Source organism: Syngnathus leptorhynchus, chromosome 2 (assembly GCF_054491065.1).
Source record: "Syngnathus leptorhynchus isolate UIUO chromosome 2, UIUO_Slep, whole genome shotgun sequence".
In the NCBI taxonomy this organism is placed as follows: Eukaryota; Metazoa; Chordata; class Actinopteri; order Syngnathiformes; family Syngnathidae; genus Syngnathus; species Syngnathus leptorhynchus.
This window is the reverse complement of record NC_141196.1, coordinates 8,236,390-8,252,380: the sequence shown is the minus strand read 5'-3', so window position 1 is coordinate 8,252,380 and position 15,991 is coordinate 8,236,390. Positions and strand designations below refer to the sequence as shown.

At 38.7% G+C, this 15,991-nt stretch overlaps 1 protein-coding gene across 1 annotated transcript in view; it reads left to right on the top strand.

The window, feature by feature from the left end:
• The first annotated feature begins 14,319 nt into the window (after window positions 1-14,319).
• Window positions 14,320-15,991, top strand: part of adad1 (adenosine deaminase domain containing 1 (testis-specific)) — a 31,898-nt gene continuing 30,226 nt past the window's right edge. Inside the window, exons 1-2 of the mRNA XM_085905881.1 lie at window positions 14,320-14,490; window positions 14,907-14,991. The gene's annotated coding sequence lies outside the window, so the exon portion shown is untranslated. The remainder of the gene's footprint in view (window positions 14,491-14,906; window positions 14,992-15,991) is intronic.

The following is a 15,991-nucleotide window of genomic DNA, read 5'->3' as shown; positions in this document are numbered from 1 at the left end:
GTTGCGTTCAAGTGCAGGTGAGATGAGCCTATGCGTAAAAACTGCCATTCGGCCGAGCCCTCTTCCTCCTCCTCCTCCTCCCTCTCCTTCTCCTCCGCCTCCTCTTCCTCCTCTTCTTCATCCTTAGTGGACGTGCTCGGTGCTCTTAAAGAGGCAGCAATTTTTCCGGCGTTCAAAAGCGAACTGGAGTGATTGTGTCTTTAAATGATGCCCGAAGCCATGAAGCTCCAATTTGTCCTTTTAGGAATTTTATTGGGAATCCGCGAGGGTTACGTAAAAAAAACAAAGAAAATAGGGAAAGGAAAAATCAATCGTATAATCGGATGAAGTGCGTTTTTCATTTTTCTCTCTTGAGTATTTTCAGTCAAAGGCGCTACTTTTTCAAGTTTGAACCTTACAAATAAGAACATAAATGATAAACGGAAAATAGTGGCATCATCAATAAAAGTACTATTTTTTGCAAAAGTGAATCATGCAAGTCACTCATTCTGAACCAAAGCCCCAAAATTCGTTTTCATTCATGCGTGACGTCATTCACTTACAATTGAAAATTAAGTATCCTTCTTCCAAATTCATAAATTTAAGTAAATATTTAACCGGCAAAAAACTGTGTAGGAAAAAATTATTTTAAGCAGCGATTATGCAGTAAGTAATGTCATATTATTGATATTTATATTTAAAATATATTACAAACAACTTTTAAAAATGGATTCAAAGACCCAGCCAAATTCTAATATGGATGGAGCGAGGTCGTGACATCTCATACTTGGAAGTTGACCATGCTCGATTAATATAAAAATATGAAAATGAAATAAAAATGTATGCTGTGTAGTTTACTAAAAATTTAGTATTTTAGTTACTTTTAAAAACCATTTTCCAAAAATTATTGAAGCATCAAATAAAACCAAACCACAGCAAATTGCTAAGGCGAATTCTGACGTCGAGATGACGAGAAGTGACAGTTAGATGGCTAACAGATGACCTTGTGTCAAATAGTAATCCAGCAATATCAAAATTGAGTTTGATATTTTATTTGTACCATTTCATGATCATAACTGTTATGGGCAAAATTATATTTGACTTGTTTTAAAGCTATACAGACAGTGGCCTCGTTAGCCTGATGGCTTCCTGCAGTAAAAAAACATTTACTTTATATTTCTTGTTGAAACGTTGAATTTCAAATATATTTCAAACCATCTAAGAAAATGATTAAACGCCAAAACAGAAGGAACTGTGACAAATGTATTACTTTATTCAATTCGTTTCAACTTCCCTATGACGTCATCTATGCAGGGAAATTGTCAACCCTGTCAGTCAATGAAATGAACTACAGTGTTTACATGGATGGATAGATGGATGGATGGATGGATGGATGGATGGATGGATGGATGGATGGATGGATGGATGGATGGATGGATGGATGGATGGATGGATGGATAGATAGATAGATAGATAGATAGATAGATAGATAGATAGATAGATAGATAGATAGATAGATAGATAGATAGATAGATAGATAGATAGATAGATAGATAGATAGATAGATAGATAGATAGATAGATAGATAGATAGATAGATAGATAGATAGATAGATAGATAGATAGATAGATAGATAGATAGATAGATAGATAGATAGATAGATAGATAGATAGATAGATAGATAGATAGATAGATAGATAGATAGATAGATAGATAGATAGATAGATAGATAGATAGATAGATAGATAGATAGATAGATAGATAGCCATGCACCTCAACTCCTTCTGTTGGCCTCAATTCAATAAACATGAAAAATGAATGATAATAAAAGCACGACATGCTCTATGAGAAAGGAGAAGGAGCAGCGGGTGCGTAGGGTGTGGGGAAAAAAACAAATTTAATATATCAGCGTTTTATTACGTACTTATTTCACTTTGGGCGCGAATGGAGATATGTCTCTGCTGCAAGAGGTGGCTGCAGGGGAAGCATAAAAATCAATTGTGTGCATGCTGGGCGGACCATATCCATAACGCTGGTGGCTGAGATGCTTACTGTTATGATCATGATGACGATGATGAAGATGATGACGAGGGGAAGGAGGAGGATGGGCTGTTTACATGCTGCAAATGAGTTCAATGCAAACGTATTTCAACATAAACACAATTTGACCGGCATGACAAACAAGGCACATGTGGAATATATTGAAGCTTTTCGTGCAGTTTCCACACGAGCTTTACATCCATCAAATGATGCAGTAGCGCTTAGACTTATTTTTTTTCCCCGAGCAGAGACAACGCTATCAAGGAAGCTCAGCGCAAAAGCAATTTTACGAATGCTTACTTTTTAATCGACACCGTCAGATATGTAACAGTAGATGTAATGTAGCCTATATTTATAATTAAGCCTTGTGCTGATGTGTGCACTGCAGGGACTCTTCACTCTCAACCTGTCACAGCCCACATGGCGAGTTTCCTAATTAAAATAACACATCAGTTATACAGATCATATTTAAAGTCACACATGAGTTGTCATTTTAATTGATCTTTTTTTTTCTGGTGATTTTTTTGCATTGAGATATATATTTTCCAGTTGAGGTCATTCTAATGCATTACAAAGGTTACAATTAAAATGTGTTCCTTTTTTTGTCAAATTATCTACGGTTGAAAAACAGGTTGTTCATACCTTCACTGATATTATAGTTGCAGGTTGATGCATTATACTATTGATGCAATAAAAGAAAAACTTCAATTAAGATTTAAGCACATATATATACACACACACACACACGCGCTCACACACACGCTAGCACTTTTCCTGAATGTGAGTGATGAATATTGCCTGCAGGCGATGCAGTTTGTGTGCTTAATAATGTCCATCACCAAAAGAGCCACCGCGCAGGCTTTAAAAGAATTTGTCACAGTAACACAAGAGTGCAGGTGGGAAAATCCACGCAATGAGTTTGGATCATGCAAAATGAGCTGTCACATTAAACTGGAATGTGCGTGTAGTCAAATTTATTTGGAGCACGATTAAAACCATTTGATCCCCCCCCCCAAAAAAAAATAAAAATATTGAAATCAATGATCAAATGATTTTTTTATGAGAAATACGTCATAATTTAGTATTATTCTTTTCTCACTTCCTACCTTTCTTTTGACACACACAAACACGCACGCACATACACACGCATACACGCGCACACACACACACACACACACACACACACACACACACACACACACACACACACACACACACACACACACACACTCACACACGCACACACTTCCCACCTTCATGCAGCACATTTTTAGTCTGGAGAAAAAGATCCACTTTTTTAAGGTCAACTACGTGCATGTGCGTGAGTGTGTGTGTTTGTCATTTAGCTGTCCATCACATAAGACAATAGGAGAGGTGCATTTAAGGGGACAGCTGCAAAATGATCAAAGCGCTCACTTCAAGTGTCATGCTATGTGTGTTTTGCTTTTAGTCAAGTATGTATATATATATATATATATATATATATATATATATATATATATATACATACATCAAATGATGTCCAATGAATATTAATATATACTATATATATATATATATATATATATATATATATATATATATATATATATATATATATATATATATATATATATATATATATATATATATATATATATATATACTTACTATACTCAACTACTATACCCTCTATTACACTCACTGACCTCATTTCTGTTAGTTCACATGTATGAATGCAGGTTGTATGTGGAGAGTTGTATTACATTAGGGTGCATTTGCGGGGTCCTCAACGCCCCCCGGGGAGAAATCTGGCGCCTCCTGTTTGGAGCAGACGTGAAGCTGCGTGGCCAGAGTGGAAGAGGAAGGAGGGATGGGGGGGGGGGGGGAGAGACTCAAAGTGAAATGGAGGCTGGGGACGATTGATGGATGTCATATTGCTGCTTGCACTGACAAACTCAAAGCAACGAGGTCATTTGGTTCAGCAGTATCATCATTGTCAACATTGTTAGAATTATTATGATTATTATGATGGGATCATTTTGTTATGCTGACAAGCTCAAGGCTACATGCTCATGTTTTAGTATTCTTAATATTGTTATTGGCAAACAGATCGTTGATTGATATCGTTGGCAATCAAGTAATTTGTTGTTTTATCATTACAATCAAGAGCTGAAGACAAGATGTAAATTTTATTAGTTAAATTTTGGGGGTAAAGCTCAGGCCAAACTGGTTATTACTATTTGGTAATGATTTACATTCTTCATAGCAAATATTACACTGACAAACAGGCATGGTAAGAAAAACATCATCATCATCATTTTAATGAGCAAATAAAGTTTACAAAACTCAAACCATACAATTGAAAACTGATACACTAATAATAATGCTCCAAAAAGTTGGCTGAAGCAGAATGCCTGTAAACACCCACCTCCTTTCCAATAGTACATTTACAAGAAAATGTTACTGATATTCCGATTTTACAAACACATAAACAAACAATCTCAACCCAAAGAATAAAGAAAATCCAAGGTAACATCAAAACAAAGAAACAAAGAAACAAAGAAACAAAGAAACAAACAAACAAACAAACAAACAAACAAACAAACAAACAAACAAACAAACAAACAAAAAAGGTCAAGTATCTGATACTTTATTATTTTTAACATTACAGAGAAAAGAAATTATTATTAGGATCTTTTCCTTTTTTTTTCCTTTTATATTTTAACTACAGGATTTCTCTTTCACGTATACTTTTCCAAGTCGGTGATACAGTAATGAATTTTTTATTTGTTTTTAGACATGTTCAATATAAACACACTTAAAACGTTTGTTAAAATGTATAGCATTTTTACACTGGGCAAACAATAAATGTATTATTCTATTGTAATGTTATTATTTTACTCATTTACGAGCTCAAAGCGAGGAGCTGATTTATTAGATTCAATTTTCAAGTGATCATTTTACAGTAAGAAAGTGTACATCATTACACAATTGTCACAAAGATGTCACAAAGCAAGCAGAAGATTTTTAGGATTGAATGTTTTTTTTATCCCCATTTATTCCCAAAACGTCAAAATGAACCGAATCACTTATTATTATTATTATTTTCTCCCGCTCTCCTCAGTTTTCTCTTCAGGTGTTGTTCGTCGTGGTCTCGGGCATTTCAGTTGAGTTGCATAGCGCGTATATATTGATCTTGCACGGGCGAGCTTCTTTTTATTGAGTAAGTTGCTGCAGCTTCAAGTGAATTACAGCTGCCGCTGTGAGGCCTTTACGTGAATGTCATTTAGTAAGTGTTTCTCTTTCATTTACTCTCCTCTCTATTTTCATCTCGCATTTTGAACGGGCGCGCAGGGTGAAAATATAGATTACAAGTATCTTTACAACAAAATAAAAGGTCCTTAATCAGGACAGTGTTTAACTAGGATGCGTTTACAAAGACGCACAAATACCTGCTGTGCTGTCTTTGGCAGTGCTTTTGAATTGGCGAAGAGGGTGTACTGCGCATGTGCATGGCCCAGTGTAATTGGCCGTATCATTGGCTTTTGTCTTGTTTACAAAAGCGCTAATTGAATTTCCTCCGCCAGCATTGAAGGGGGCCACCATACAGCCACCTTTAATACCACCGGCTTCGGGATGCCCAAGCCCGGCAGCGAGCAGCAGGCTCGCCCGGGGCAAGACTGGAGGAAGAAGGGGGAGGAAGGGGGGGGACATCTGTCTGATCAAGTGGAAGTCTCGTGTTTTTACGGCATACACAAGACTATAGCAGCGCTTTGGATATTCATTGGACCAATAAAAATAATCATAGAAGCGGCTATAATTAATATAAGTCAATTAAATACAAAAACATGCAAGGTTGAATGACGTTTTGTGTAAGGCACTTTATTTTTTGTATGTGTTTGCGTTTATTTTCAACAACTACAGAAACATGTCTTGCTGTATGTACAAATACAGTATTACAATACCTGATCCCCAGGGAAATTTGATACAATATACTATAATTGACTGTATTACAAGCTTATCTTTTATTGATTGGAATGTGTTATAGAAAATTAAAGACCTATAAGAATGAGACATGTTGTGCTCAACATTAAAATTAATTTATAACTCTTACCAAACTAACATCGTCCACACCCATAAAATAAAATAAACAAAGTAATGATGTAATGAATCAAATGAAGTAATAAAACTCTAATTCTCATTTTTTTAAAGTGAAATAACAATGCACTAAAAACATCAATGACAAGAAGTAAGAAGAGAACTTTGGGAGGGTAGAAAAGAACCTGATTGGTTGACAAAAAAAAAAATGAATGGCAGTCACAAAATAAAATAAAAAAAAAAACAGGCGAGCTGAAAGTGAAAGGAAGTCAAATGGAAAAAAAGTCATAAAAACACACGAGTCCAAAACATAACAAAATAACAATAAAGTGTAGAGCATGTGAAGTTAATCTGCAAAAATGAGACACCCAATGAACTCTTTATTATTGTCATCAGGAGGAGGAATAAAAAGCAGGAGGAGGAATAAAAAGCAGAACGAGAAAGAAGAGAGCGTGCACATTAGGCCTGAGGGTGTATCATTATTAGAGAGACACTAAGCCCCCTTACTCCCTCCCCCACCCCTTTTCATCCAATCAGAGCGAGCGGTCGAAGGACAAACGGCGAAGCTTCCCCCTAATTACGCCATGATACAATGCAATATTCCTCGCCGGCTATTCCCACATAAATCCATTGGGCGACCCATTAAAGCTGCAGCGGGTGGGATCATTTACATGGCGGCAGTCCCGCTACACAACACATGTTTTTTTTTTTTTTTTAACAACGCCGCCAAATGAGTCTTACTCTCCTCCAGTCCCCCCCCCCCCTCCAGGTGGAGCGGCTCCGAGCCGTTCAGCTCTAACTCAATGTAATGCCTCGCAAATTAAAGTATCGCCGGGGTTTGCGCTGCTCCGTCAGATGAATGCGCTCTATTAGGAGGCCCCAAGCCGGGCGACCAACAATTGATTGCTTGTTTGTGTTCGCCGTCCGCCGACGCGCATCGAGAGGGATGTGCGCCGTCTTTGGTTGCGCTACGCTGGCACAGACAACCAATACACCCCCCAAAAAAAATGGCGCAAATTAGCCATTAGCATTGTGAAGTGCAATTCACCTACTAACATTGCTAATATGAATTCATTGCTGCACAACAGTCAATATAAAGGAAGAAAACCACAATGTATAAGTAAATGATGAAGGGAAACCTTTTATTCAATACTTGGTTGAATAAAAATAAGTCACAAGGAGACAAAATAAGCAAAGTTGAGTTGAACGTTCAAAACATAAAATGTAAATATTTGGTTATTTATACAAGCACATTTTACAGCTGATTCATGAAAAGAAAGCAACTGCTATAAAATGAACCAAGCTGGTGGTATTCGGGCAATTGAATGTTAAAAAGGGAATTTATAGAAACAAAGTAACTGGCCTAAAAAATGAATGAAATAGTGACACGCAGAGCACTAAGAATTTTTGAATTGGGCATTTTTGTGCTCATTGTTGACAGTAACTGGACAAGAATATATGACACATCCGAAGTGTAGTTACGATAAAATAAAATGGACACAGAAGTGAGAAGTGGTACAGCAGAAAAAAATTAATAATAATAAAAAAAAAAGTAATGACGAACAACTAAATGAACAGACCAACAAGTAGTCAAAGGTTGAAACACAACTTTAGGAAACATCTTTACAATTAGGAAAAATGCCACCCATGTTTTCATCACTGATCATCCATTGTAGCAGAACACAGTTTAGCCGTTGGAAAAAAAAAAATCTGATGACGACTGCATAAATTGCTTTGCGTTCCATCAGCGCGTCTCAGTCGTAATTTAATAATTTAATAATCATAAGGCAGCGTTAGTGAGTCCGCCAGGAGCCCGCTAGGATATTTGTGCATTAATTGATGTTTAGCGCAAGAGCGGTCTCACAGGTGCTGATTGCAGGTGCAATCATGAGAACGCCCTGCCGTTGACCCCGACAGCGTTGCCCCCCTCCTCACCCCATTGTTAGCCCCGGCTTGCTTACTTTCACCCCGTTGTGGGCGTCTTCCATTTAGGAAAATAAAATTGAAGAAAATAAACCTTTTTTATTGTACAACGCTGGGGAAATTTCTGGAACTACAAGACAGTTGTCCCCCCAAAAGTATGTACCCCATGCACAATTGAGTAAAAAAATAACAAGTAATCGATTTCCAACATAAATACAAATAAATAAATAAATAAATGAATAAATTTTATATAGATAGATAGATAGATAGATAGATAGATAGATAGATAGATAGATAGATAGATAGATAGATAGATAGATAGATAGATAGATAGATAGATAGATAGATAGATAGATAGATAGATAGATAGATAGATAGATAGATAGATAGATAGATAGATAGATAGATAGATAGATAGATAGATAGATAGATAGATAGATAGATAGATAGATAGATAGATAGATAGATAGAAAATGAGGTCATCAGCACAAAGAGAGGAACAGGAAGTTGGAACTAGAATGGCGTTAGATCCGAATTGTGTGTGTTTTTGTTTCAGGGCCGAGAGGAGGCCTGGCTACAGCGCCGGCCAAGGCAGCTAATTACATTTTCCACCCTGACAAGAATGGAGCATCCCTTCCTATGTTATTAATCATAATGAGAGGGAATATAATAAGCTGCCATTCATCACGCCGTTGACAGTCATCGTTTGCCATTTGCGAGGCCAAGCATTCTTCTTTTAATGGCCCCAAACTGAATTAATGTACACAGAGTCAGATGCCCGTAATCAATTGCGGATGAGATTTAGGGCCTTTTAGCTGCACAATGCATGATTTTTCATGGACGACCATCGATAACATTAGTTGTCAAAGAGAGCGCCGGAGGTGTTTATGTGCTCTGCGTGCATTACTCAATCAAACAGTCGGAACTGGGAGATAAATCTTGTTACTCCGCGCTTATTCTACTGCCAGCTCTATTACGATAGTAATAGTTGTACTTTATGGGGGAGGGCCACACGAGTAATTGACGTTCCCTCTTGAATACGTTTATAATTGGCAAAATCAATAGTTTTGTAAACAAAATCATACTCTTGTAATAATCTCTATGAAATTTTGTTTAGGACAATGTCCCATCTTGGGCTAAGAAGTACCAGGGGAAAATGTGTTCTTTCTGAAACCTTTAACAGTAGAGAAACATAAGTTGTGAATGAGAAGACAATGTGAAAGACCAAAGCTACGCAAAGAAGAGTTTACTGTTTTGTGTGAGTCACTGTATTTCTTCCTGATCCACAATGGTAATGTTTTTCTCCAGTGTTACTGTAAAATGTTGCTGAAGATAACTGCGCATGGTGTCCGACGATCCCAATTGGAAAATAAAGATAAGCCCCTCGGCTGTAAAAGTATTACCTATTCAATAAATTGAGGGGGAGCTTTGGAAGAAGAAAAAAAAAACTCAATACAGTACAAATGCTGATCTTTCAAAAATATTGTCACTTGAAATTTACTACAAATCTGAAGATAATACAAATTGAATGACATGTGTATTGAGCCAAACCACTCACGAATTATTGCTAGGTTAATGCTAACACTCAATGAAAAATCCCATAGATGGGCTCACCAAACTAACATTGATTTTACGATGTTAAAGGTCTTTAAGCCAGGGGTTCAGTTTGTGGGCCATTTGGTACCGGGCCGCACAAAAAATGTCTTGCAGCATATGCGTCAATGTATAAACCTACTTTCATGATGAATATTTAAGGTTGTCAGCCTGACCTGACACTATTATCCGGACAAATCTACTCCTAACAGACCTCAGTGTCACATCTCGGAGGATCATCTTTACAGGACCGTCTTTTATAAGACATGAGATAGTCTGGTGTTTAACGTCTGTGATCGGGAAAAGGCAGAATCGTGACAATCGTGTGTAACCTGGCCGTAGTGGGCCCCGGTTTGAGGAAATACAGCATTTTACTCGGTGGAGTTTGTTAGCGTTGCTTCGAAGCACCTTCCTTCCTCTTTTACTCTTTGTCGATGAGAGCAATCATTTCTTCATTAGGCTTTTATTTGTTTCCAGACGTTCCACTCCCGGGCTAACGTTGGTTCGGGTTCTCTTAATTACAAAAGGGAGGCACTCCTCGCCAAAATGAACGTTTCTCCGCGCCCGCGCTGCCTCCCAGAGGGCAACGTCTGATTGCGTCGGCCGCGACTGATGAAGTTATCCAAAGAGTGACCACGCCGTCCGACTTGGACTTTCCAGTTCTTTCCGCCTCAAGCCGCCAACGATTAAGAGGAGAAATTCCTTTATTTCCTACTTGTTAGCTTCAGAGAGCTTCTCTTTCCCCGCGAGCCTGCGGGCCCGCCATAAATGACATTGCAATCTTGTTTCTTCCTCCAGATAGCCATTGAGGAGGCGAAGGTTCCTTCAGGATCTTTTCATTTCTGCTGCCGTTATTAAACACGTTGATAGAATCCACTTCCACTCTCGTCTGCTCACAAATGTCACACTTATCAACAGCAGATGAAATGTGCTTCCGCTGCATCCAACTCTTCATGTCAATGTGGTCAAAAAGCTTTGGCAAAGAAAACATATCACATACGGCGCACTGGTTAGCACGTCAGTGGCTGAGATCAACTGGACTCAAATTCCTTGTTTGGCATGCACAAACTTGGCCAATAAAGCTGATTCTTATTCTGATAATATATATATATATATATATATATAAAATAATGTGCCACCATCTAGTGTTTGACAGTGGAATTGCAGCCAAATAAACAAAAGGCAGAACGAAAAAGTATAAAACTGTACGCAAAAAATAGATTTAAACAATCATGTTTAATGTCCTTGAAATGTAAAAAGTTCATTTTTTTCCTTCCTTTTTTCCCCCTTCACAAGAACCAATGACAATTGGTTTAAAGTGAATAAAGTACATCATTCAAGTATTCTTCAGTCCCATTCATGATATACTCCCCCATAATTGTCTAGACTGCACTTGAGTGTGATGGACGTCCACGCTCGTCTTCTAATTAAGTCGTCCCGGCTTCCTTTATTTTCTTTTCCATTCCGTGTTTACGTTTCTGGGCCGTGAAGTGCGACGTGACAAAGACGTGGAGCCGTTTGAAAGGTTTTGACTGGCGAGATGAAAGTTTTTCCAAATTCCAATGCAGCGCTCACTCACTCTTTTGCTGTCTGGCTCTCGGGTTACAAAGCGAGGTCAATCCGTTTGCCGGTGACGAGATGTGAGTGGCGTGGGCGACTAACACAAAACACGACAAACGGACCTGCCAGGCCTCTCCACTCTGTCAGCTGCCCCGTCACGCAACCCTCCATTTACAAAAAAAAAGCTAAGTAGATAAAGTTGCCAGTCAGGGCTTGTTGTTGTTGGTGTGAAATGAGATCTGCCGCAGGCTGAGCTACTGTAACCTTTCTTTTCTTATAGGTTGGATGGTCCCTCCGTAAAAGTGCCAGGATCAGGATTAGGATGTTCGATGGCTACCGACAGGAGGTAAAGGCATCAAAGTCCCCACCGCTGATGGGCCAGAAACAGGATAGGGCACTTAAAAAAAAAAAAAAAGTACATTTATGTGGCAGATTAAAAGTAGTCTGTTGGTGCTTTTAATGTTTAGAGCAAAACAGGTGTGACACAAATGCATGGGTATTTCCAAATATGTAAATATAAATACTGCCAAAACGTAAAAGAACAAAAAGTAAAATACATATATCTGGATTGGATTTTATTGGATGAAAGAGGTGCCAATCAATATAGCAGCGCCTCATTTATTTTTATTTTTTTTTGCAATAGCCTTCGAGTGTAATAACTTGATTTAGTACAATTTGCGAGTGTATTCTTAGCTGTCAAAACAGCAACACAAAACCAAAACATGGAGGTCAAGTTTTTATTCCAACTTTATCAGTTTCATCACTAAAAGTTGAGAAGTCTTTAAAACAAAATAACAGAAACACAATAGAATGAATCCAATAAATCTAAGTCATTTTATTTACATTCAATAAATATCACGAACACAATGCATGCTTCGTATCTCATCGTATCTCCTTTTTGTCCACAAAACAATACAAAATTATTCATGCCCCAATTTTGTGATTTACTTTAGTAAAAACAAATACAGAAGCATAAAAAATGCCAAATTTAAAAACAAAACTATCTCTTAGCATTTTCAAAACTTTTCTCTTCTCGGAAAACAACAAAAACATATTTCATTGTTATACGTCAGCAGCAATAAAATAAGTAAACCAAAAACAAGTACAGCATCCATTTTTGTGTGTTTTGCTGGTATTTCATTTGGAGGTACTGCCGTCATGGTAGAATGGCCGACTGGTGAAAACCATTGGCGAGATTGTGAGTTTGTGGTGAACGTGTCTGTGCACGCCGAGCGCCTCTTGCTTATATTGATGCATTCCCATCCGCCATTGTCTGAAGCCTGAGGATCACATCTTGAGAACTTGCCATACACAACCACACTTTTCTCGCTCGTGATCGCTGATCGACGCACTGACTCATGGAATGAACTTTGAAGGGCGTCTGGATAGCGTCTCCCACTTCCCCTGAAAGCGTTTTGTCGCCACACTGTCCGGGCACGCCCACGTTGAGCCTTCGCGGGACTAATGCGCTGTTGCCTAATCTTTCGTGAGCCAAAGCACATATTTGACTTCAGAATAATCTCAAAACACACTTTCAAAGTAAAATGTCACCAAAAGTATACATATAATAATCTCGTCTCAATTTACTCTCAAATGCACTTAATCTGGAGTTAATGAAATATTAAAATGCAAGTTAGTGAAAAAAAAACGTTTTTACGAAAAAACACAATTAAACGTTTTTTTTAATATATATGGACAAAAAACAAAAAGAATAATACTCCCCCCCATCTCAGAATGTGGAGATACATGCTTTTGCAAACTGCCACATATTGCCACTATTACCGGATTGTTATGACATGTTTACGACACGTACAGACATCCGTTTAGTCTGCAGCGACACCTTGGCGATCCGCTGCAGATTGGCTTTTGTGAACAATCCCGATAAGAAGGCGAAAACAAAAGAGTCGGGAGGAAGCGCCCCCATGGGGGACGGCGGAGGCCCCGGTCGGTCCGGCCGCCGGCAGCATCTCCTGCAGCCGGGGAGCAGATAGGGGCCGCAGGGAGGACGGCGCGGCGCGTTTGACTTTATGACATGCGCTAATCTGGGCGATCTGGAGCGTGACGGACGGTGCGTAATGGTCTGTGGACGCTCGTTTCTCACTAAGTGCCATCATTCATATTCTTCAAGCCTCGCTGGCGAGCCTTTCAACTGCCTCCAATCCAAAAGATTCATGAAACAACCAACACCCGTGGGCCACTTTGCATGTTTTCATACCTGGCTGGAAGTTGGACGCTTTGGAGACAGGCCACTTCCTGGTTGGTGGAAGAAGAATGATTTTCGCTATTTGTATATCGATCTACATTCTGATCGAAGTTTAACAGCTTTTGACTTGCATTAGTTTGTGTAACGCGTACCGTTTCCCGTCAAAAGGACTGCTGCCAGTGTAACGTGTGTGTTGGTAGATAACACAGGAAATGACTGAAACATATTAAGAAATAAAAATGTCTCATTGAGATTACAAATATACAAATAATAAACATGAAATGATGATTTAAAATAAAAAAATATAAGCAGAAAAATAAGAAATAATTAACTCCGTTTCACCAGGGAGGTCATTAAAACAAGAACTTGAAAATTGTGAGTTTATTAAAATGTAAAAAAAAATGCTCTTTATATAAAAACAGTCATTAAAAAAACTGAAGCTGAATTTTTAATCATCAGGGGGGAAAAAACAAAGTGAAATTTCAATTTGATGAGGTTTTAACCACTACAAAATTCTGTGATTTTAAAAAAAATAAAATAAAAACAATGGGGAAAAAATCATAAAATTTGGAGGAAATTCAAAATGTGCTTTTTGTTGCACAATGATGATGAAATTACTGTTGGACATCAGTCAAAACTTTAGCCACAGACCATTGTATGTGCATATTATAATTCATCCATTCATCCTCCATTTAAAGGTGTCAGATTATAATCCATGAGAAAAGGCTCAGTCATAGCAGTTATTGTGCGAACACATAAAAGACACTGTTCATGCTGTGCTGAGTGGAGATAAAAGAGGCTCCGGCTGGCCATACTGGTCGCTTTTGCCTTCCACCATTAAGCCCCAGTTACACACAATGGCGCGCCCACCTGGCCGTATCCCTTTCGATATCTACCCATGTTTACCCGGCACACCGAGTTTCGGAGATTGATATTTGACCCCTACAGGCTTCCGTCGGCTAATGTTGTCATTGGGCCGCGCGTAATTGTTGCCGGCCAAGACAATTTAGTGTCACCTGCAGAGAGAGACGCCGCGCATAATGAGTCCTGCATGGATCGTTGTGCAATAAGAGCGCCACGTAATGCATTTCCCCCCTCGCTTCATTACGGAGGTAAATTCCGGTGCTTCAAAACCGTAACTGGGCCATATTTTTCAATAAGATGACACCCAGCTGGGTGACCTGCTCGCATCACAAATACATAAGAGACACATCTCACATTGTTTGGATCCTTTTGACATTATTAGCTTCATTATCACAGGCATCCTTTACCTTGAAAAAATACATTCAGATATGCTCTTTTTGTTCTCCCCCCCCCCATATAAATATAAAACTATATGATACCTGTCTACATGTCAAATCAAATTGTGACTTTCCATACATCTGCAGACGTTTTATGTTTTGACTCCAGTTGTAATGGAAATCCAAATGGTGCATTCTTGTTGAACTTTAGCACCACCTCTGTATTATTTAAACAATGGCGCAGACGCTCTGCACTTGGTTCTGATGTCTCTCGTGTCTCCCTCAAGGGCAACGAGATGCGGTTTGCTGGTGGACGTCCGTGGGGGTTGTGCGGCCAAGCATCCGTATGGAGTATGGTAACCCGAATCTAAGGTGAGTTCCAGCCAACATGTTTTTCAAGGCAGAAAAAAAAAAACTCCTCACTTTCTGCACTTAAACATGACATTCTCTTCAGGTTAAGTTTGACTCATTCACTGACAAAAAACCTTTTCAATGAAAATGCATATTGTGTCAGGATAATCACGTCTCGGTGAATCAGTCCACGAGGTATGGAATTATTTCCCGCTCTGTTGTCACTTGTCTAAAATGACTGTGAAGGGCCATCCGCCCTGACAGGAAGTTGTTTTATTTCTCCACCCTTCCCTTCCTGTCATAAACAGCCATGCCTTGGATAATTAATCCAAGCATTTTCACCAACAGGACAATAATCATGTCTTTAGATGAGAAGCGAACAATCAAATGAATGTCAAACATGCTCCTTTTTTTCTTTTACTTTGATGAACCGTGGAAATGCAAATTGGGCTGTCACTCCACAGCAGAGCTGTCTATCTGTCTGTCTTTCCGTTCGCTCGTCCATCCCTGTCCATCCATCCAGCCAATGGCATTTTTTTAAAACCCAGTAGCTCTTTAAAAAAAAATGAAAAAACTATAAGCCACCTTCATCTCAATTAGAAGAAAATCTCTGATTTGAGCTCATGTTCATCAATATTAAACTTAATCTCAATTTAAAAAGATCAATGATTTGATCTTATGTTCATCAATATTAAAGTGAGAGGTGAATAAGTGCTATTTAAGGAGTCTTTTGCTGACCTTAAGTGTCTGCCTTTGGAGGAGGTTGTGGGAATGATTTGGGGGCTAAGTCAGGTCAATACTGAGACACACACAGGTCAATAAAAGGCGTAAAGTGTCTTTCTCCTCTTCGTTGTCTTTTCTTCCCGAGTGACAGACTGAACTCTTAACACCATCTGCCCCAAAAGTAGCTAAACTTGACCCCCACTGCCTCCAGGCATCTCCCCTGACTCGCCCCCCTCCCCCCCCTTAAGTCAACACACCCAACATGACATGAGAATTCCTCAATTCATCACCGAGATTG